Source organism: Microcaecilia unicolor, chromosome 2, assembly GCF_901765095.1.
Source record: "Microcaecilia unicolor chromosome 2, aMicUni1.1, whole genome shotgun sequence".
NCBI classification, from domain to species: domain Eukaryota; kingdom Metazoa; phylum Chordata; class Amphibia; order Gymnophiona; family Siphonopidae; genus Microcaecilia; species Microcaecilia unicolor.
The window spans coordinates 393,963,656-393,984,485 of NC_044032.1; the positions used below are offsets into that span (position 1 = coordinate 393,963,656).

Genomic DNA, 20,830 nt, shown 5'->3' on the forward strand with positions numbered 1-20,830 from the left:
AATCCTGTTCAGAAGGAATGGATCCTCAGGAGCTTAGCCGAGATTGGGTGGCAGAGCCAGTGGTGGGAGGCGGGGCTGGTGGTTGGGAGGCGTGGATAGTGCTGGGCAGACTTATACGGTCTGTGCAGGGGCTGGTGGTTGGGAGGCGGGGAAAATGCTGTGCAGACTTATATGGTCTGTGCCAGAGCTGGTGGTGGGAGGCGGGGCTGGAGGTTAGGAGGCAGGGATAGCGCTGGGCAGACTTATACGGTCTGTGCCCTGAAGAGGACAGGTACAAATCAAGGTAGGGTATACACAAAAAGGACATATGAGTTTATCTTGTTGGGCAGACTGGATGGACCGTGCAGGTCTTTTTCTGCCGTCATCTACTATGTTACTATGTAATTGTTTGTTTTCGAGGATAGGATGTCTTATACCTACAAGGACATGTAATTCTCCCTTCTGTTGCAAGCTGTGGTAAACGTCTTGAGATTCTTGGTTTAAAAATGCCTATTCTCCAAGGACAAGCAGGACATTGTTTCTCCAATATCAGTGATGTCATCCGACAGAGTCCAGTACGGATGCTGCCCCAGCGTAATATCTCTTTTAAGAGGCTTTTTGGCAGCATCCCACTGCATATGCGCGCGGGTGCCTTCCCATGCAAGCATGGAACCAGTAGTCTCTTGTTTTCCGTGGTACAAAGAAGTTACATCTGTGATCTCTCAGCGCAAAATGTTTCTTTTTGTGATTTCTTAGCAAATATTTTTGCATATTTCTGACGTTTTAAAATTTTTCGGCATTAAGATCCTCTTGGACCTGGGTTGGGCCGAGTTGCAGTTTTTGGACTGACTTTACTTTTCTCCTAGGACAAGCAAGCCATTGTATTCTCACGTCTGGGTGATGTCATCCAACGGTGCCCAGTGCGGACGCTGACTAGTGAGTTATAGAAATTTATAGCAGCGTGTGACTTCGCATGCATTGGTGCCTTCCAGCCTGAAGTGTGACCTAGGGTCCTTCAGTTTTCGTTTTTTTGCAAAGCTGGAAGGACACGTCACACTGTTCTTAGTGCACATATTTTTTTCTGGACTTTGAAGTTCCTTCCTGTGCGTCTTTTAACTTTAACTTCTTTTTCGGTATTTTGTTAGTAGTTTGTTTTATTTTTTTGTAGTTCTTTGGCATGTCAAGTTTCCTTTTGCTTTTGTGACCTGATAGGCCAGCTTTTGGCCAGAACACAAACCTCAATTTGGCCTCTGCCCCTTTTTTTTGTGGCTCAAAATTGAGGCGTTTAATTTGGCCATGATTCTTTTTTTTTCAATGTCTCAGAAGACCCGTAGTGGCTTCAAGAGATGTGCTCAATGTAATTGGATGATTTCGGTGACAGACCTGCACCCATGGTGCATCGAGTGCCTTGGGACCTAAGCATGAGAGAGGTTTAAAAATGCAGCTTAGGACACGGAGGGCATGGCAGGCCCAACAAGAGAAACTTTTTAGCTCGAAGACCGATACACCAACACCGGCTCTGGAAGTATCGACCTCGATGGTTTTTGAAGGCTTGTACATCCACTGGGAGTGCACCGACATCAAGAAGGTCTCCAACTGTCTCAACATTGGGTGCTGAGATTGGGCCCTGGGTCGGGTCAGCATCGAACCCAACACCAAGGGCCTGTACAGATTCAATATCGTCCTCCTCAGCACCAAGGGACCGAGATGCTGAGCATCGGTGGAAGCCCAAGAAGCACAAGGATTGGTCTTTGATGCAAAGTGCCGGGAGCACTGGGAAGTCAGCATTGCCAATATCCGAGAAGTGCCAGCACCAAGAGGAATTCTCCCCCCTCTTTGGAAGAGTTTCCAGTGCACAAGCCTCAAAGCAGCCAGGTCTCCCGGTTTGATGGATACCTTCTCAGGCTGCCACCCAATCGACTCCGTTGGTTTTTCCAATGACTTTCTTTGATGAGTGATTCCAAGTTGTAGTCAGGGAGGAGCTTGTGCAGATGCTGCAGCAGCAGACCGCTCAGGTATTGAGGGGCTTGTGCCAGCAGGGGATCAGCCCCAGCTTCTATCTGAGGCTCCTTCTATATCTGTGCAGATCTCTCCAGCACCTGGAAGGGTGTCGACGTCGACCTTAACACATATACCGCTCTCAATGTCCGCAGAGTTGGAGGGTAGGACCTTATCTCAGCCCCCTTCGGAGCAAGGACATGGCTCCTCTGAGCCAAGTCAGACATAGACTCTCCCAGCTTGCTCGGAGTACGAGGAAGAGCCTGATTGGGACCGCTTAAGGGAATCGGAGGAGGTCCCACATTACTTCTCGGAGTTGTATGGTGTTCCCTCTGCTCCCTCCCTGCCTCAAGAGAGACAAAAATCTCCACTTGAGAGTTTCTGTTTCACCAGCTTTGTCAAGGAGATAGTTTCGACCATCCCATTTAAGTTGGAAACGGAGGAAGAGCCCAGGGCAGAGATGTTGACTGTCCTGGGCTGAGTCTCATCCTAAGGGAAGGGGTCACTGTTACATTGCACCTGATCCTTAAGGATGTACTGACAAAGAACTGGGAATCTCCCTTCTCTGTGCAGGTGGCACTAAAGAAGGTGGATATACGCAGTATCATATCCAAAAGGCTCATGGATTCAAGAAGGTCCAGTTTCCATACCATTCTGTGGTTGTAAAATCTGCCATCAAATGAGCTAGGAATTCCAGAACTCATTCCTCAGCACACTAAGGTAGAGAAGCCAGGACTCTGGATTTGTTTGGGAGGAAAACATTTCAGCCTTTGATGCTCATCGCATGCATCCAGTCCTACCAGCTGTACACGAGTATGTACTTGCAGACCTTGGTCCGCAATACACTCAGTCTGGTGGACTCTCCCCCAGGAGCAGGCCGCTGAGATTCGCCAACTATCTAAGAAGCAGCTGGTGTGTAGAAAATATCTGGCCAGAGGGGCTTATAAACACTCCTGATGTGGCATTCAGACTCTCTGCCATGGGTGTGGGGATGGGTAGACTTTCATGACTGCATGTCTCCAACCTGGAACTGGTGGTTCAGGAGAGATTAGCGGATGTCCTGTGCTGAGGGGACAGCTTGTTTTGAGACAAAATAGAGGAGGTCATTGACCTCATCAAACCCGCGGGTACTATCCAAACGCTATCTCAGCACCCTCCACCTCTTGGAGGTTTTCCAGTGGGCCTAGGTGGCAAACCTATTACTCTCAAAGGCGTAGGTTCCCGCCACTTTCCTGCTGTGCCCAGCAGGGCCAGCGTCAGCCAACACTGTCCTCAGAAGTCCCATCCAGCACCCCAGTTAAAGCAAGGGGTGAGCTTTTGACTGGTTCCAGGAGAGCATAGCCACGCTCCAAGTGTTCAGAATGGCCTGCCAGTGGTGGGGGGTGGGGAGAGGCTGAATTTTTACCATCACAGGTGGCTCCTTGTAACCTCCAACCAGTGGGTTCTTCAAATAGTCCATCTCAGTAACACTCTCCATTGGCGACACAAAACACTAAATTGCCTACCAAGAGCATCATCACTTGGCTCTCAGCACAAGCAGGTACTTGTAGAGGAATCTGCCCTTCTCCAGGCCAATGCGGTCGAGACTGTGCTACCAGGGGAAGAGGGGAAGGGATTCTATTCCAGATACATACTTGTGCTCAAAACGTTAGGGGGATTTCTTCCCATCCTAGACCTATAGACCCTGAACAAATTCCTGTTCAAAAAAAGTTCATGATGATTTTCCTGGGCACTCTTCTCCCCATGATTCAGGCAAACAACTGTGTATGCTCTCTGGACTTAAAGGATGCCTACACCCGCATTTTGATGCTTCCCAGTCACAGGAAGTATCTCATTTTGCATACCACTGCCAGTATTGCATACTGCCATTTGGCCTCCCGTCAGCACCCAGGGTATTCACCAAATGTCTAGCGGTAGTAGTGGCATAATTTACAAAGACTGGGATTGTGTGTTTCCTTATCTAGATTGGCTGGTCAAGAGCACATTGCAGGAAGGGGAATCAGAATCTATGTGCCTAACTATTCGGGTGTTGTAGTTACTAGGGTTTGTTATAAACTACCCAAAGTCCCACCTACTTAGGGTCCAGGGATCTGAGTATATAGGAGCCCTGCTTGATACTTAGCAAGATTGGGCCTTTCTTCCCTAAGCGTATCAACGCTCACCTCGCTGGTCCATACCAGCAAATAGGTCACAGCTCAGCAGATGTTGAGATTGATGGGCCACATGGCCTCAACAGTACAAGACACTCCCATGGCGTGTCTCCACTTGAGAGAAGCCTAGTGAACCCTAGCTTCCTAGTGGTCTCAGGCAGTGGGGAACCTAGCAGATGTCTTCCAGAGTTGATTCATGCTCTTCTGTGGTGGACAGTTGAGTCGAATTTGACTGTGGGACTACCATTCCAAATTTCGCCACCTCAGAAGGTGCTAACGAAAGATGCAAGTAACATGCTGGGGACCTCATGTCAATGGGCTTAACACCCAAGGGACTTGGTGTGCTCAGGATACAGACCTTCATATCAGTCTCCTCGTGCTGCGGGCCATTCGGAACGTTCTAAAGGCTTTCAAAGATCAGCTTCACAACCAAATTATTCTCAACCAACAGACGACCAGGTTGCAGTGTTTTATGTGAGCAAGCAGGGGGCATTGGGGATGTGACAGTGGGCCCTCCTTCATGGGATGGACCTCTGAGCCACATACCTTCCAGGAAAGGACAAATGCTTGGTGGACAGACTGAGCAGGTTTTGTAACTGCACAAATGGTCTCATTATGGGCGTAGCCTGCATAGGCGCCCCGTATAAGAGGCTTGGGGAGGCTAAGCCTCCCCAGCCCAAATACAAGCTCTTTTGGACCGCTTCCCAATCTGGCGACAGCATAAGGTATTAACTGGAGCTTCCCCTCCCTGCTGCCTTTCTGCCTGAGACTCTCTGCTCCCCGATTCAGTGGCCATCAATAAACAGAGTGTGTGCGGGGCCATAGAGCTCTGCACGTTGCTGACAGCTTGCCGGTTTCTGCCCAAACAGAATGTTGCATCATAGACGGTGAGACCAGAAGAGCTGTCAGCGATGCCATGCAGAGTTCTTTGGCTCCGTGCAAAGTGTTTGTCTACCGATGGCCACTGAATCAGAGAGGCAGGGGATTTGGCAGCAAGGCAGCATGGAAGGAAAGTTCCAGCTTCTTTTTCTTTTTGTGGCTAGGGGGAAGAAAAAAGAGAGAGAAGATAATGCTGAGGCGGGAAATGGGAGGAAACAGAGAGGGTGATGGGGGAGGGAAGAGGCAGAGGCACAATATTTTTTTGGGGGGGGGGCAGACAGAGAAGCAAGGCTAGATGTTTTGGGGGAGAAGAGGCAGATGGGCAAAGCTGGATATTAGGGGGAGAGAAGAAACAGAGGAGCAAAAAGCTAGATATTGGGGGGGGGGGGGGGGAGAGACAGAGGAGCAAAGCTGGATAGTGAAAAGAAAAACAGGCAGTGGAAGAAGAGAGGCTGAGGTGTAGAGTGAAGAGAGAGAGGGAGGAGCAATGCTGGAAAGGTGTAGGAGAAACAGAGGTGCATTGTATGGGGAGAGAGAGAGACAGAGAAAAGATCTGTATGGTATGTGAGGTAGGGTGAGGTGGGAGAGAGAGAGAGAGAGAGGAGATCCTGGGTGCCTGGGGCAGGGGAAGAGAGAGAAGAGATGCTGCATGGCAGGGAGGGGGAAGAAAGTTAGATGGAGGGAGAGAAACAGAGAGGAGATTATGGCAGGCAGGGAGAGAGACACACACACAAGATCCTGGATGGTGGAGTGGGAGAGAGAGAAACAGATTTGATATGGCTGAGGGGGAGATGAGACACACACACACACACCCTGGGTGAGGGAAAAAGATGGAAAACAGGGAAAATGGAGCATGGATAAGTCTGAGTGGTCAGAGAGGCAGAAAAATGGAAGAAAGCAGAAAATAAAAATCAGTGTCTGAGATGGATGTAATAGAAGATGTGAAGAAGACATGCAAAGAGAGAAAAATTTATAAATGAACAGGAGATATGGAAAGAGTTAAAAGACAGAAAGGCAGTAACCAGAGACTGCGACCTGCACAATTAGAAAAATTAGATGCCAGATAGCAAAGGTAAAATTATTTTTAATGTAGAATGAAGTAGCCATGTTAGTCCACTTTACAGGTTAATAAATAAAAATAAAACAAAAAAAATGTAAAATAAGATGACAGCTTTTTATTGGACTAAATACATTTTTGACTTGCTTTCAGAGGTCTACACCTCCTTCCTCAGGTTAGTAAACTCCAAAAGCTAGTCAAAAAATGTATTAAATTAGTTAAATAAAAAGATATCAATTTTGTTTCAAATATTTATTCATTTTTTAACTTAGTGAGTGGAATGTGTCAGTTTCTGAAATTTAAATCTGTTGGTCTGACTCAGTATGGCAATTTTTAAGGTTTTGCATTACTTTTCAATATGCCTAATATTAGAATTTGGACTTAATTTAGCTCATAGCATTCTCAGTAGTAACTCAACTTTCACTTGCTAACCTTGAATCTCACTAATTGGGGTGGTACTTTTCACATTTGGGATGGGACACCCTTGGTATCTCTGCACTCTGGAAATTGGACCTTAGCACTGGTGCTTTTGTGTCATCCAAAAGTTCTGGCTGCCTATTCTGTAGAAATGCACTTTCCTTCCAACTATACTGTTCAGCCATCAAGCTCTCAGACAGTTTGAGCAACCACTTTATTCTTTGACATATGATACATACTAGTAAAAAGGCCCGTTTCTGACACAAATGAAACGGGCGCTAGCAAGGTTATATTGATTAGTTGTTTTTTGTTAACCAAATATTTAATATTAAAGTATTGTAATGAGATGGAGTAATAGTGAAGGGTGTATAATGAGGAAGGAGGAGGCCCTGTGTAGGACCACAGGTGCGGTCCTTTTTGACAGAGTGTTTGTGTGTGTAAGACAGAGAGACAGACTGTGTGAGACCAATAGTGAGTGTGTGTGAAGAAAAGAGATTACTGACTGACGTATTTCAGGAATGAAATGCTGGTAAAAGAATTGTCAATACTCCTTTCAAGTAATTAAATGTTTGTAAGCATAAGGTAAAAGGCAAGAAAGCTTTCAAAAATGTTGTTTTGTGAACTGCAGGTTTAGTGCAAAAGCAGTGCTGAAAGTGCTTTATCATGCACAGTACTCCCAAGGAAGCAGAACCGCAGCAAAGTGAATGCAAAGTGGAAAACTAAAAAGCCAACCAAACCCTCAGTATTTTTTCATGTTAACATGGGAAATACACATTGAATGTAAAAGAAATCTGTGTTTTCTGTTCCGTCTCCCCCTCAGAAGCACAATGGTACCATGTCAGCGACTGCAGCCCTTAACCCTTTTATTGCCAAATCAACGTTAACACTTCAGGAGCGAGCTTGCTCAGCTGGTTTGCTTGCTGTTGGAAGAGGGGTGGAGGAGTTGCTTCTTTTAGGATCATGTTAAGTGTTTCCCAATCTGCTAGGGGGAAGCTGTGTCATTTGTAACCCTGCCTCGCGAAAACAATTCTTCAGAGCACAGAGTAGTAGTCAGCCCCAAGCGCAGGAGCACCAACAATAAGACCATCGTTGATTGGTTGCAAAATCTCTTCCTGGTTGCTAGGAAAAGGAGTGGGTGATTTGTTGCTGTCAGGGTGATTCCTTGCTGTCATAACTTAAAGGAGGCGGATGTTCGTTCTCGTGCGTTGCCTGTAGATGTAAAGTGAGATGCATGGGGGGAAGGGGTTTCAAGTGTACAGCGCTGCGTACGTGTAGTAGCGCTATAGAAATGATAAGTAGTAGTTGTGGTATCGGAAGGGGGGGGGTTGTGGGTGAGCTGTAGGAATTTGAACTCTGACACTGGGATGGAAAGGAGGCGGATCTTCGTGCTTGTGTGTTGCCTGTAGATGAGAAATGAGATCCATGGGTGGAGGTGAGGAATTTGAACTGTGACCCTGGAAAGGAAAGGAGGCTGATCTTCGTGTTTGCGCGTTGCCTGTAGTCAGTGCTTTTTTTGTAGAAAAAAAGGTGCCGGTGCTCATTATGGGCGGGGTCACCACATATGTCTCCACCCCTATGATAGCCACACCCACATTAAACACACCCCCTATACCAGCCATGGCGCATATAAACAGACATTATTGAAAATATTATAGTACTATAGGAGAAAAAAATAACGTGTTTTTTTTTCATGATAAATAATCTCTGTAAGCTCTTACAGCTCCAGTATACCCAGTGCAAAATAAGACAGCCAATGTAAATTCTCAAATTGGACATATTACAAACACTAAAATGAAAATAAAATGATTTTTTTCTACCTTTGTTGTCTGGTGACTGTTTTTCTTTGCATATTGGTCCCAGTCTGTGATTCTGCTTTCCTTTGTTTTCGCTTAACTCTTCTGTGCCATTTGTCATTTTTTGTCTCGTTTTTCTTTGCTTTCTTCAATATTTTTCAGGCTCTCTCTCTGCCCAGATTTAATTCATTATTACTATCCATTCTTATATTTCCTTCATATACCTGTGGCTTTTCATCTTTTCCTACCCCTTGTTCTCCCCATGCCCCTTCCTCTTATTCTCCAGTCTTTCTCTATTCCCCTTTTCCTTCCAGCAGCTCTGCTTTCTCTCTCCATCCTTCCAGTGTCTCCCCTATTTCTTTCTGCATTCTTCCATCCAGCGTCTTCCCTCTTTCTCTCCCCATCCTTCCGTTTTCCCTCTCTCTCTCCCCATCCTTCCATCTGCTTTTCCCCCTCTCTCTCCCCATCCTTCCATCTGTTTTCCCTCTCTCTCCCCATCCTTCCATCTGTTTTCCCTCTCTCTCCCCATCCTTCCATCTGTTTTTCCCCTCTCTCCCCAATCCTTCCAATCTGTGTTTTCCCTCTCTCTCCCCATCCTTCCATCTGTTTTCCCTCTCTCTCCCCATCCTTCCATCTGTTTTTCCCCTCTCTCCCCAATCCTTCCATCTGTTTTCCCTCTCTCTCCCCATCCTTCCATGTTTTCCCCTCTCTCCCCAATCCTTCCATCTGTGTTTTCCCTCTCTCTCCCCATCCTTCCATCTGTTTTTCCCTCTCTCCCCAATCCTTCCCTCTGTTGGTTTCCCTCTTTCTCTCTCTCCCCAATCCTTCCCTCTGTTGGTTTCCCTCTTTCCCTCTCTCCCCAATCCTTCCCTCTGTTGGTTTCCCTCTTTCCCTCTCTCCCCAATCCTTCCCTCTGTTGGTTTCCCTCTCTCCCAATCCTTCCCTCTGTTGGTTTCCCTCGTTCCCTCTCTCCCCAATCCTTCCCTCTGTTGGTTTCTCTCTTTCCCTCTCTCCCCAATCCTTCCCTCTGTTGGTTTTCCTCTCTCCCCAATCCTTCCCTCTGTTGGTTTCCCTCTTTCCCTCTCTCCCCAATCCTTCCCTCTGTTGGTTTCTCTCTTTCCCTCTCTCCCCAATCCTTCCCTCTGTGGTTTTCCTCTCTCCCCAATCCTTCCCTCTGTTGGTTTCCCTCTTTCTCTCTCTCCCCAATCCTTCCCGCTGTTGGTTTCCCTCTCTCCCCAATCCTTCCCTCTGTTGGTTTCCCTGTTTCCCTCTCTCCCCAATCCTTCCCCCCCCCCCCCCCCGCGACACTCCGGGCGAGTCCTGCACTTAGTTTTTTTTTTTTAAGACTCAGAACGTGCGAACGATGCAGCCGGCAGCGATTGAAAGAGGCTGTCTGGGCTGGCATCTGCGTCGGAGCTTCCCTCACCCTCTGCGAGTCCCGCCTTCGTTGTTACAACTTCCTGTTTCGCGGGACTCGCAGAGGTTGAGGGAAGCTCCGACGCAGACGCCAGCCCAGACAGCCTCTTTCAATCGCTGCCGGCTGCATCGTTCGCGCGTTGTGAGTGTTAAAAAAAAAACAACTAAGTGCAGGACTCGGCCGGAGTGTCGCGGGGGGGGGGGGGGGGGGGGGGGGCGCGGGGCGGGCAAAAAAAAGGTGCCGATGCATTGGGGGGGGGGGGAGTTTTGTTTAGTGTTTGTATCGGAAGGGGGGGTGCTGAGTTGCATGAATTCCTAGGCAGGGGGAGGAGTAGGGAAACACGCTACGCGTGTTTCCATATCATCATGCTGATCAATCCATAGACTGGTGGGTTGTGTCCATCTACCAGCAGGTGGAGATAGAGAGCAAACTTTGCCTCCCTATATGTGGTCATGTGCTGCCGGAAACTCCTCAGTATGTTCTCTATCTCAGCAGGTGGTGGTCACACACAGCAGCAGCTCTGGCTAGGCCTCCAAGCCTAATTTTTAGGTTTTGTTGAGTGCCTGGGGTTGAGGGCTCTTCTTGAGCAAGTGCAAACCTGGTGGCGCCAGGTCCCTCCTTTTCTCCCCCCTCCCGCTGGCTCCGTTAAAAAAAAAAAAAAAAATTTTGAACGTCCTTAAAGGCGTTTATTTCGACGTTTATTTAAACGTTTATTGCAGCTACTCACTGGGACACCAGGTCGTTACAGCTCGGAGCAGAAAGCAGGTAATTTTTACCTTTTTATAGCGGGCAGGGGGTCCCCGATTGATCTCCACGTGGCCTATGGCGTCGGAGGGCGAGGGCGCAAAAGAGTCGCTCCCCGGATCGCTTGGGCGCTTCTAGAGGGGATGCGGGGGTCTTAAAGTCTGATTCGCCCTTGTTGGGTGACAGTTTCGTGACCGATGAGTGTCCCGGTCCTTCCTCCGGTGTGGCGGTTTTTCCCGCCATAAACGCCCATCCCCCGCTGCTCGCCTCCGCCATCTTGGCCGGCCACGCGGCTCGGACGGCTTCTTCTTGGGCCGCCCTTGAGGTAGGAGACATTAATGCCATGAACGCCCTTAATTTGGGCTACGGCACGAAAGCGGCTAAAGTTAAGCGCCGTTCTTCCCGCGCGGCTCCTTCGCGGAGTGTCGCGCCGGACGCCATCTTGGATGCGCAGCATGTCTCTCCCCCGCTCTTGCGAGCGCCGGTTGAGGGTGCGTCTAGGGCTGTAGCCCAGGCTGCGGAAGTGCACAGTCTGGGGGGCTTCTCCCCCGAGTTTGTTTTGCTACTGCATCAGGCCTTCCTTATGCAAAACGCTGCCCCTGCTCCCTCGTCTGGTAAAGAGGTTGAGGCCTCCGGAGGTAAACGCCCTCTGGTTGATTCCCAGGCCTTGGAGGACTTTGTCTCCTCCGATGTAGATGAGGGCAGCGTATCTGAGTTCTCCCAACGGTCCTTTGCGGATTCCTTGGAGGAGACTGATCCCCGCTCGGATGGAGCGGATGACCCCTCTGCAGCGCGGCTCTTTAGCTCAGAGGATTTGCCCAACCTGTTAGTGCAGGCCATGGGCATTTTGAAGATTTCCTCTCCGGAGGACGTCTCTCCCTCAGCCCCTGTTGGCTCTGCCATTATGCTGGGGACGAAGCGCCATGCACACCTTAATTTCAGCTCAATGGGATGTCCCGGAAGCGAGCCTTAAAGTGGCTAGGGCTATGTCCCGCCTCTATCCTTTGCCTGAAAGTGAACGTGAGGCCTATCTGTGGCCTACCGTGGATTCTTTAATCACTGCGGTGACTAAGAAAACGGCGTTGCCGGTGGAAGGTGGCACGGCCCTAAAGGACGCCCAAGACAGAAGATTGGAGGCGGCCTTAAGGTCGTCCTTTGAGGCGGCTGCTTTAAGTTTGCAGGCCTCAGTTTGCGGCTCCTATGTGGCCAGGGCGTGCCTGACTATGGTGCAGCGGGCTTCCCCCTCGGATCATTCCTTGAGGGCTGATTGGCCGGCCCTGGAATCGGGCTTAGCCTATTTGGCAGACTTGCTGTATGATGTCTTGAGGGCCTCAGCTAAAGGCATGGCTCAGACAATCTCTGCGCGGCGGTGGCTTTGGCTGAAGCATTGGTCTGCTGACCACGCCTCTAAATCCCGCCTGGCTAGATTGCCTTTTAAAGGCAAGCTGCTCTTTGGGGTCGAGCTGGACAAAATCGTGACCGATCTCGGCACGTCTAAGGGCAAGAAGTTACCAGAGGTCAGGGCTCGGGCTAGTACTCGCCCCGGTACCTCCAGAGGACGGTTTCAGGAAGCCCGTCGGTACCGCCCGGGCAGGTCGGGCTCCTCTGCCCCCTCTTCCTTCAAGAGGAACTTCTCCCCCAAGCAGCATTCCTTTCGCAGAGACCGCCGTCCCGGAGGTGCTCCCTCCGGTCCTCCCCCAGGGTCTCGTACCCAATGACGGGGCCTTGGTCCACGCCCCAGTGCAGATTGGAGGATGGCTGTCCTCGTTTCTGGGCGAGTGGACCACAATAACTTCAGACGCTTAGGTGCTGGAAGTCATCAGAGACGGCTACAAGCTAGAGTTCTGCCGACCCTCAAGAGACGGGTTTGTACTCTCTCCCTGCAAGTCTCCGGTCAAAGCTGCGGCAGTGCAGCAGACCTTGGACAACCTGATCCGCCTGGGTGCGGTCATTCCGGTGCCAGAAAATCAGATTGGCAAGGGACGTTACTCCATTTACTTTGTGGTACCAAAGAAAGGAGGTTCTGTCCGGCCTATCCTCGACCCCAAAGGGGTCAATCGGGCCTTGAAAGTGCGGCACTTTCGCATGGAGACTCTCCGCTCTGTTATAGCGGCAGTGAAGGCAGGAGAGTTCTTGGCTTCCTTGGACATCAAAGAAGCGTACCTGCATATTCCCATCTGGCCTCCTCATCAACGCTTTCTGCGTTTTGCAGTCCTGGGACGACACTTCCAGTTCAGAGCCCTCCCTTTCGGGTTGGCTACTGCTCCGCGGACCTTTTCCAAAGTAATGGTGGTCATCGCGGCCTTCCTGCGAAAGGAAGGAGTACAAGTCCATCCTTATCTGGACGACTGGTTGATCCGAGCCCCCTCTTATGCAGAGTGCGGCAAAGCTGTGGACCGGGTAGTTGCTCTTTTGAGCTCCCTGGGATGGATCATCAACTGGGAGAAGAGCCAGCTGCGCCCGACTCAGTCCCTGGAGTATCTGGGAGTTCGATTCGACACCCAAGTGGGCAGAGTGTTCCTGCCAGACAATCGGATTGTCAAACTTCAGGCTCAGGTGGACCAGTTCCTAGTAGCCTCTCCTCTTCGGGCTTGGGACTATGTGCAGCTGTTGGGCTCTATGACGGCCACGATGGAAGTAGTGCCCTGGGCCAGGGCTCATATGAGACCACTACAACACTCTCTGCTGCAGCGCTGGACTCCGATGTCGGAGGATTATGCTGTGCGCCTTCCCTTGGACCCAGCAGTGCGCAAGGCGCTAAGCTGGTGGTTGCAGACAGACAAGTTGTCTGCGGGAATGCCTCTGGTGACCCCGGAGTGGATTGTCGTCACGACGGACGCCTCTTTGTTGGGCTGGGGAGCCCACTGCTTGGGAAGGACAGCGCAGAGGCTCTGGTCTCCTGCAGAGGCAAAGTGGTCTATCAACCTCCTGGAACTCAGAGCCATTCGGTTGGCGCTTTTGGAGTTCATCCTGGTACTGGCGTTGAAGCCAGTACGGGTCCTGTCGGACAATGCCACGGCTGTGGCCTATGTCAACCGCCAGGGAGGTACCAAGAGCGCCCCTCTAGCCAAGGAGGCCATGAATCTATGCCAGTGGGCGGAAGCGAACCTGGAACAGCTGTCAGCGGCCCACATTGCCGGAGTCATGAATGTCAAGGCGGACTTTCTCAGTCGCCATACCTTGGAGCCCGGAGAGTGGCAGCTATCTGCTCAGGCGTTCTTGGACATCACGAAGCGCTGGGGCCAGCCGAGCCTAGATCTGATGGCGTCATCGGCCAATTGCCAAGTGCCGCGCTTTTTCAGCAGAGGACGGGACCCTCGATCCCTGGGAGTAGATGCTCTTCTCCAACAGTGGCCGACACAAGAGCTTCTCTATGTGTTCCCGCCCTGGCCCATGTTGGGCAGGGTGCTAGACCGGGTGGCAAAGCATCCGGGCCGGATAATCCTGGTGGGTCCGGATTGGCCCAGACGTCCCTGGTATGCGGACTTGATCAGGCTCTCAGTCGACGATCCTCTGCGGCTGCCAGTGGAGCAGGGCCTGTTACATCAGGGTCCCGTGGTGATGGAGGATCCCTCCCCCTTTGGTCTTACGGCCTGGCTATTGAGCGGCAGCGTCTGAGAAAGAAGGGCTTCTCAGACAAGGTCATCGCCACTATGCTGAGAGCGAGGAAGCGCTCTACTTCTACTGCTTACGCCAGGGTTTGGCGTATCTTTGCAGCGTGGTGTGAAGCAGGCTCACTTTCTCCCTTCACTGCTCCAATTTCTCCAGTGTTGGCGTTCCTGCAAGAAGGTCTGGAGAAAGGCCTGTCGCTCAGTTCCCTTAAAGTCCAGGTAGCGGCTCTGGCTTGCTTCAGGGGCCGCCTGAAGGGTGTTTCCCTGGCTTCGCAGCCAGATGTGGTGCGCTTTCTCAAGGGAGTTAATCACCTGCGCCCTCCTCTGCACTCAGTGGTGCCTGCGTGGAATCTCAACCTGGTGCTAAGAGCATTGCAGAAGCCGCCTTTTGAACCCTTGTCGAGGGCATCTCTGAAAGACCTGACGTTGAAAGCAGTCTTTTTGGTGGCTATCACTTCAGCCAGAAGAGTTTCCGAGCTCCAGGCACTCTCATGTCGAGAGCCTTTTCTGCAGTTCACTGAGGCAGGAGTGACTATTCGCACAGTGCCTTCCTTCCTGCCCAAGATTGTTTCTCGCTTCCATGTGAATCAGCAGCTCTGTCTCCCTTCCTTTCGTAGGGAGGACTACCCAGAGGAATTCTCTGCTCTCAAATATCTGGATGTGAGACTAGTTATCATCAGATACTTGGAAGTGACCAATGATTTCCGGAAATCGGATCATCTGTTTGTCCTGTTTGCAGGTCCTCGTAAGGGTCTGCAGGCTGCTAAGCCTACAGTGGCAAGATGGGTCAAGGAAGCCATTGCAGCGGCTTATGTGGCCGCGGGGAAGGTGCCGCCTATCCAGCTGAAGGCTCACTCCACTAGAGCTCAGGCGGCCTCGATGGCAGAGGCCGGGTCCGTCTCCTTGGCAGAGATATGGAAGGCGGCAACTTGGGCTTCGGCCCATACATTCTCCAAGCATTACCGCTTGACTGTGGCTGCTCGGGCGGAGGCCCGGTTTGGAGCTTCAGTGTTGCGGTCAGGGATTTCTATGTCCCGCCCTGGGTGAGTACTGCTTCGGTACATCCCACCAGTCTATGGATTGATCAGCATGATGATATGGAAGGTAAAATTATGTATCATACCTGATAATTTTCTTTCCATTAATCATAGCTGATCAATCCATAGCCCCTCCCAGATATCTGTACTGTTTATATTCTGGTTGAATTTTAGGTTCAAGTTTAGTCTTCAGTTACTTCAGGAGGACTTCGTGTTCAAGTTTTTTCACTTGGATTCTTCAAGAGTTGAGACGAGTTTGTGTTACAGTGAGCTGCTGCATTCCTCTCCCCTCCGTTTTACGGGGCTGGATTGAGACTTAAATTCTGCCGGCACTCCCTCCCGCTTCGTGCGGCTGTAGGGCAGCTTTGTACCCCTCCCGCTTCGGCGGTGTTAGGGTCAGTCAGCTCCTCCCGCGGTTGCGGTTGCAGGATAAGCCAGATCCCCCCGCATCGGCGGGGTGGTGTCCCTCCCCCGCTCCGCGGGGATGAGCTGGACGGATTCCCCTCCCCCACTTGTGTGGGGATGAGCTGGGTTAATTCCCCTCCCCCGTTTCGGCGGTGGTGAGCTGGGCAGAGTGTCCCTTTGTGGGTGTAATTCTCTAAGTGCTGAGTCCTGCGGATGGAGCTTTGATAGAGAACATACTGAGGAGTTTCCGGCAGCACATGACCACATATAGGGAGGCAAAGGTTTGCTCTCTATCTCCACCTGCTGGTAAATGGACACAACCCACCAGTTTATGGATTGATCAGCTATGATTAATGGAAAGAAAATTATCAGGTATGATACATAATTTTACCTTCCCTACTCCTCCCCCTTTCCTTGTTTTTTTGTGGAGCAGCTGTGCTGGCGACGTCATCCTTGGCTTCACCCAACTCAGCCAATCAGACGTGCTACACGGTCTGTGAGTGTCATTGCTCCGCCCACGAGGTCATCACGTTTGACGTGTGGGCGGGGCAGACAGTCATGGATGAAAAATTGATCTCTGGCGCCTCACATTTAGAACATTGGAAAAGTGAGGCTTCAGAACGTTGGTGGTGCGTTTTATATAGAGAGATTTAATATCTACATTTAATAAAATGTATTACTTGTTACTATTTTACTTCTACTTATTTTTTTCCTGTGTTCTCAGATAATTATGGATGTAAGCACCGCCCCTGACCCAGCCCCCTTTAGCCTCCCCAAACAGTTGGGCCACCGACCGCCTATGGTAGCCTGCAAGATTTTCAAGCACAGGTCACCCCCTCGGTGGACCTTTTTGCCACTCATCTTAACAGCAAAGTCCCCCAGTTCTGCTCCAGGGTAAGATCACAGGGCAGACTCGCGTCAGATGCCTTTCCCCTGCATTGGGGGGGAAGATCTCCTGTATGTGTATCCTTCAATACCCCTCATAGAGAAGTCTTTCATGAAACTCAGGCAGGATCAAGGAACTATGATCCTAATTGCTCCATACTGGCCGAGACAGATATGGTTCCCTCTTCTTCTGGAGTTATCCTTTGAAGATCCATGAAGATTGGACTGTTTGCCGGCCCACATCACGCAGAACAAGGGGTCTCTTCTGCATCTCAAACTCCAATCCCTGGCCCTCATTGCTTGGATGTTTAGAACATAGAATTTGAAACATTGGATATGCCAGAGGGTGTCTCCCGCATCTTGCCCAGAAAATAAAACTCCACTAGAAGGTGTTACTCTTTTTTTTATTTTTTTTATTCATTTCAACATTATTATACAAGAAACATCTTGTGTAGGAAAAGCATCAATACATTTGAATAAATGTTATGTTTCAACATTTTTTATTGACAACATTTTCACACAATGAACAATTAACCCAATAGAACAATCTTCAATCAGTTCAGAAACCAGAATAAAAGAACAGTGAAATTATTATGCTTTTTACAGTCATCAAAATGTTTTATCATTTTCTTCCCCCCCCCCTCTCCTTCTAGCCAGTTTTCAGCAATTTTGAACAATATATCATTTTATTTCCCCTCTAACAACCAACTTAGATTTTGACAGTTAGTGCGATGCTCTCTCCAGTGTTTGCTAGGTACAAATAGCTCTTCATCTGTATAACAACTATCCCTGCCATCGAGAAGAGCCATCGCACACTCAAACTTCCAATGATATTCCCTATATCCCCTCCCTATTCCCCTCCTCCACTCCCCCAACCTTTTAGCATGGTGCAGGCCTTAGTCCATCCTATCTCCTTCATTCCCCCATGACAGCCCATTAAGCACTTTACTTCGTGCCCATGGCGATATCTTGTTTATGTATTTTCCCCAAACACTCAGAAACCTCCTTTGCCTTTTCAGTGTCATTCTCGCCCCTCTCGCTTCCCATAGCATAAGTTGATGAATCTTATTCCGCCAGTACCAGTAGGAGGGAGGCATGTCTGTTACCCAATGGTTCATAATACATTTTTCCCCACTGTGCAAGATTTACTCAAGAACAGCTGTTCCCCCTGTGTCCCTACTCCCCACTGTCTGTGGTTACCCAACAGCATTCTATCAAAGGTGATAATTACCGAATACCCAATTACCTCTCTCATAAATTTGCCTATTCTCCACCAATAAGCCTTGATGGGCCTACACTGCCATATACAATGCGTAAGTGTTGCACCCCCCCTGTCTACATTTTGGACAAGTATCAGTCAGTGTCACTTGTGCATGGAATGCCCTTCTGGGAGAGAAGTAAGCCCTGTGTAAGATTCTGTATTGACATTCTTGCACTTCTGCATTATGTACCACCCTCGGTATGCCCATCAATGATTGTTGTAGTTGTCGCTCAGAAAATGACCGGTGTATTTCGGCACCCCATTTTACTGCTACCTCTAATACCTGCCTTTCCGGTTGCCCTTTCTCTAATTCCCTGAAAAGAACCAAGATACTGAGACCTGTCCCAACGCATCTCCCTCCAGAAACTCCCGCAACTTTGTCCCAAAGCTAAGGGTCAACCCATCTTTCGGCAGACTGTGCACATAATGAGAGAGCTGATGATAAGCCAATATCCCCGATGGTCCCCCTGAGCATTTATGTTGGAAGTCAGCTATGGAGATTAAAGTACCATCTTCTTGGAGAAAACTTTCTAGTAGATCCACTCCCTGTTCCTGCTCTCCCAGGCATGAAATCACTATTACCCGCAATTGGTAAAAGACTGCTAACTGTCGGGTCCTGTCCCCACCTTTGTGCCAGATCCCGCCACGTGTGCCACAGCGGTCCCAGCAACATACTGTCCCTGACACTTTCGGGCATTTGTCCCTTTCTCTTAACATGTAATAGGTAATTCAAGTGCCAGGGATAAAAATATGCCCTCTCTAATCCCACATCCGTGTAAGTAGTTTTGTCCAGGATCCAGTCCCGCAGATGCCTCGAGACATGCCTGATTATATGCCCTCATATCTGGTATTCCTAGTCCACCCTTTCTCCAATTTCCTATTAAATACTGTCACTTCATCCTGGGTTTTTTGCCGGCCCAACAGAACTTCACCACCAATCTTCGCAAAACCCCCACTTCCCGCTTTCCCAAGCGCAGAGGCAGGGCCTGCAGAACATATAGCCATCGCGGGAAAACTATCATTCTAAATAACTGTATCCATCCCATTAGAGACACCGGAAGTCCTGACCAATGGGATAGCTGTTCCCGTGTATCCTTTAAGAGCTTAGTGACATTCAGATCATATATTTGTCGAGTATCCATTGGGAGTTGTATTCCCAGATACCGAAAGGACCCCCGAGCCCATCTTATAGGGAACCTATTGCCCCATTCCCCCTCAAGTTCTGCATTACTAGCTAACGCTTCTGATTTCATAAGATTCAACCGAAACCCTGAGAAGTCCCCAAATTCTTCTAAACTTTCCATGAGGTTCGGTAGGGAGCGTCTTGGTTCAGTAATTATTACCAACAGGTCATCCGCGAAGGCTGCCGTCTTAAAGGAATACTCTCGTACCTTCACCCCTCGGATAACTGGGTTATGGTGGATCTCTCTAAGGAGAGGATCCAGTGCCAGGATAAAAAGTAGTGGTGACAGTGGGCAACCTTGTCTCGTGCCTCGTCTAATCGGAAACCAGTCAGACTGTAGGCCATTCGCATATATCTGAGCCTGTGGGTCTGTATACAAAGCTCTAACTGCCCTCGCATAATAACCCGTGATGCCATAAGCCTTCAGCACTGCAAATAAATAATTCCAGTGTACTCTTGTCGAACGCTTTTTCCGCGTCGAAGCTTATAAGCAGGGCCAGGGTCCCATCTTTCCTTACCTTCTCCAAGGCAGCCTATATCCGTCGCATGTTTTTAGCAATTACCCTCCCACATGTAAATCCCACTTGAGAGTCTGTGGTCAAAGATGGTAAGAACCTCGCTAAGCGGTTCGCCAAAATCTTTGCTAATAGTTTTAACTCTGTATTCAGCAATGATATCGGCCTGTACGAGTCTGGCTTTTCAGCTGGCTTACCTGATTTAGGCAGCACACTAATTTGCGCTCTATTAAGGTGTCCTGGCATCTGTCTCTGCCGTATGACTCTATTAAACACTGTTGCCAATAGGGGGCTTATCTCACTGTTTAGGATTTTGTAAAATTCATTCCGCATTCCATCTGGCCCTGGCGCCTTTCCTAATTTGCTCCATTTAATTACTAGTTCAACCTCCTCCTCCTCAATAGGAGCATTTAACACCTCTGCATCTGCTTCCGAGATTTGTGGCAAATCTATACTATGAAGGTATGTCTCACTGGGTCTCACTAGGTCCTCCTGCTGTGTGTATAATTGGCCAAAAAAGTCCCCCAAGATTTTGACTATGCTCTCATCATTATTTACCCGTGCACCTGTGCTATCTTCCATGGTCAGTATTTTCTTAGCGCTGAGCCTCTTATTAGCGAGTCTGGCCAGAAATCTTCCACTTTTATTGGCGAACCTGTATAACTGGTACTTGTAATACGCATTCGTTTTTTGCGTCCTCTCCTGTAAGAGTTCATTTAGGGCCTGCTGTGTCTCCAATAATTGCCTTCTAGTCCCCAAATCATGGTGTGCCCCATACTTCTTCCGCAGGCCCACTACCTGTCTCTCTAACCTTATCACCTCTGTTCCTAGCCCTTTTTGTAAAGGCCTGGTAAGAGATAATGTCTCCCCTGAGGACCGCCTTCGCAGTCTCCCAAAAGAGTACGGGATCTGCCCTATGTTGTTCATTATGACTGCTATATTTTCTCCATTTCTCCTCCAGGAAAGGCAGGAATTGAGTATCCCGATACAAATAGGCGGGAAAGCGCCAGGCCCCCCTCTGAGGTCTCCCCTCCCCCATCCGGATCTGCATTCTCACCCAGGCATGATCCGAAATCATTATTGGGCCTATCAGTGTCTCCTCTACTTTTGTGAGCAACTCTCTTGAAATCAGTATATAGTCTATTCTGGACATTGTTTGGTGTGCTCTAGAAAGATGTGTGAAATCTTTTTCTAGCGGGTGTAACGTTCGCCACACATCTACCAGTTCTAACATATCACATATCCTAGTATTGCCTCTCTCCCATCTGGCCAAATTGTTCCTGGTTGGGTTAGATCTGTCCCATGCTGGGTCTATTACGTTGTTCAAATCTCCGCCCACCACCACTGGTAAGTCACCGAATGCATGGATTTTACGTGTAATTTGGGTAACAAACTTCTTGTCGTACATGTTTGGAGCATATATATTGCAAAGCAGAAGTGGCTGTCTCTCTACTACCACTGAGGCTAGGACATACCTCCCCCCTCTATCAGCCTCCACC

The 20,830-nt window shown here is 49.4% G+C and overlaps 1 protein-coding gene across 4 annotated transcripts in view; it reads left to right on the forward strand.

The window, feature by feature from the left end:
* CDS1 (CDP-diacylglycerol synthase 1) overlaps positions 1-20,830 on the forward strand; it is a 447,836-nt gene that overhangs the window by 366,789 nt on the left and 60,217 nt on the right. The window lies entirely within an intron of this gene.